At 36.6% G+C, this 3244-nt stretch overlaps 1 protein-coding gene across 1 annotated transcript in view; it reads right to left on the reverse strand.

Annotated features, from left to right (window-relative positions):
- Window positions 1-3244, reverse strand: part of GALNTL6 (polypeptide N-acetylgalactosaminyltransferase like 6) — a 273134-nt gene that overhangs the window by 7605 nt on the left and 262285 nt on the right. The gene's annotated exons all lie outside the window — the stretch shown is intronic.

A 3244-nucleotide genomic window follows, 5' to 3' on the forward strand; every position in this document is an offset into this window, starting at 1 on the left:
CTATGACATGTCTTTGTCTGAGGGAATAATCTACACACCTCCTGCATGGCAAGTGAACTGGCTCTTACAGTTTGTCCCTGCAGCTGTCAGGAGACTATGAGTAAACCCCTGTCTTCTGGGCACAGTTTTGATGCTGTCAGTCCAGCATCTATCATAATCACTAGGCTCAGGGTAGAATTACCATATAATGAAATTGATTTTGCACAATTGTTTCTTTTTAGAGACCTACTAAATCAGCCCTCTCTTGGATATTTCTACAAATAACAGTAGTGGGCCTGTGGCACATAAATTGAATGACACTTTATCAGAATCAGTGCACTACCTGTCAGGCTACCAGAACGATGCTACATTGAAAACCAGAGGCGTATTCCTTCAATATGAGAAACAGAAATTTGTAGGCACTGCTCATCATTGGCTCTGGCATGCTTAGGGATATCAAACAGAGTCAAAGAAATAGTTTTAGCTTGGGAAGCTAAAGCCATTCTCCCAAATATCTAATAATTACAGGCTATTTACACTTACCTATCTAATATCTTACATTGCTCCAATATGGTGCTAATATTTTTTGTCCTGGCATTACTCACATTCTTTTATTTACAACCCACAGCAATGTTTGCAGTACTGCTTGGATTTATTCTGCTCCATTGCTTCTTACAGGGTTTTCTCAAAGGTATACTTGGTAGACCAGTATTTCAGATTGGTCCTAAGAAAATTGATTACTTAATATTGAAGACTTACAAGACTTTCAAATAGCTGGCCAGATGTAGTTTTAGCAGTATGGGAATAAGAACAGTTTTTTGACACATGTTTATTAGTGGTAGTTTTGGCTTCATTCATCTGAAAAGAATGAAAAGAGCGTGGTTTGCACGCTCTGAGACTGCACTGCAATGAGAAGCAAAGCGTACGTAATGGGGGTAGGCTGTAGATTTTTTCCAGAAGAGCACTCCTTACTCAAAGTAAAATATTAATGTATTTTACTTGCCACTAAAATATTTAAGCTGTTTTTATTCGCCAGGATCCAAAACCAGGTTGTTACGATTTCTATGCTATAAGAATATGGAATCTGAAAATAGTGCCTGGCTTCAAATAGCATTTTTAGCACTTTGTAATCATTTCACTGCTGTAACTTTTTATCAGTGGCTCAAGATGCAAATAATCATGAGACTCATCTTTAAATGAATAAAAACCTCTTATCTTCTAGTTTTATAGAAATAATAGGAGAGCATGATAAGAAATGCTTCATATTAGGCTTCTAGGCTTCTTATAAGACATTGACAAGCAAGGTCATTTCTCCTAAAGCATGAGAAGAATTTTTGCCAGGATGGATACATGACCATTAGGAAGCTACAGTGTCTATAAGTGGTGCAGAGAACAGAAGAGTGGCTGGCCGGCTCCCTGTTTTTTAAAAAGAAACACTTCTTTCTTAACTACGTTGTTACTCTTATTTATTTAGGGTGCAGATTCACTAGCATATCATTCCCTAGGTAAAAGGCTCTTGCACAGATCAGTTTTTGTTTTGTAGGGGGGAAAACACTAGAAGTTCTATTGCCAAATGCTTTCAGAGCTGGAAAAGGATTATATCACATATAGGGTTTTTGGAGGTGTAGCTGTACTACCAGAAATCTCTAATATAAATCTGCCCTTTACCTGAGGAAACAGATTATAGGAAACACTAAAAAATACTTACTGTGTAGCAAACTAAAACTAAGCTTAAAGAAAACCACATATATATAGTTCTATTATTCCAATGCAGTTTCTTAACTTGAAGGTTTATGCAAATTGACCAGCTTGCTGTCAGGTTGGGATTATGGTTAAGAATGTGTCAGTATTTCCATCATAACAAAACTTTGTGGTGTTTCTTGCTGAGATGGAAATGCCTGTCTTGCATTGAGAATTTTTATATGAGCCCTGTCAGCCTCGTGGAAATTAAAAATGAAGCTGTGCAGAGAATTTAATAAAACTTACACTGTATATTTTTTCCAAATGTAATTTCTTTTCAGTACCTGCTATATTCTGTCCTCATCAAAGGTGATGAGCCTTACAGAGTGTAGCTCCAGACCTGCATTTTGTCTTATGAACTGGCTATATTGAGCAACAATGAAGTGCTAAGAATATGAAAGCTTTTTGATTTGCAGCTTGGGTAGGCAAAAAGATAAATTGTAAGGGTTTTGAAGCAAGAAGGGATTATTATGGCATTATAAAGTCAGATAGGCAGCAATACAACCACCACAATTTATATCCTCTAAATATCTGCCCCATACATTCTAACTTTCTTACAAGTAATACCTCAGCTTCAAAGGGATTACATTTCTGGAAAATCTTAGGATGGACCTCGATTTGCAACATAAATAAGGTAAAAAGGCACAAGCTAATAAGTAGGCACTCAGAAAAAAAAGCATCAGGAGAAACCTGGTTTTAATGGTTCTGAGTTAGTTTTCTACTATATATATATTTAAACTAGAAAACAGTATTGAGGTTTATCTGGCAAAGACCAATTCCTGGTACTTTGGCCCCAGCTTAAGCAAGGTGAAGGGCAAGGCACAATGGTCAAAGAAAACTGAAGCATGTGTGAGAGAAATCCTCAGTGTTTCAGAGAAATCCTTATCCTGAATGGACTACATAGTTTATTAGTGAAATCTTTAATAAAGACAACTTGCTGATAAACTATTGAAAAACCCTAACAACAACAGCAACAAAAAATAAGTAGCATTACCAGGACTTTTTACCGCAACTGAAGTTCTGATAGTTTCTAGCTTGACCTCCTGACTTCAGTGATTTATAAAAGTGGGCTGAAATTCAGCAGATCAAAATAGTGTCTAAGCTGCTTATCTTTAGTTTATAAACTCCTGCCTCCTTTGGGCTTAGAGCAGTGCTTTTAATGTTGGGTGGGTTTTTGTTTTTGTTGGGGTTTTTTTGCTTGTTGGTTTGTTTTGGTTTTTTGAGGGAGATTTTCCTGCCACTTTTAATCTTTAAAATGTAGTAAAGTACATTTAACTCATGAGCAGCATGTCTTGCTGCTGTCACATTGGATGAAAATATTTCCAACAGTGCCTCTGTTAAAATGACACAAGCATCTTGAAGTGCCAGAATGGTAAAACACCTTTCAGGGAACAGATCCAATACAGACACCCTCTGAGCTGGATCAGATCCATTTTCATTTAAATTTGACCTAAATATCTGAATACTCAAAAGGAACATGAATATGTTTACAGAGATTACCACAAAATTAAATTGGAATAGGATG

Source organism: Geospiza fortis, unplaced genomic scaffold, assembly GCF_000277835.1.
Source record: "Geospiza fortis unplaced genomic scaffold, GeoFor_1.0 scaffold40, whole genome shotgun sequence".
In the NCBI taxonomy this organism is placed as follows: Eukaryota; Metazoa; Chordata; class Aves; order Passeriformes; family Thraupidae; genus Geospiza; species Geospiza fortis.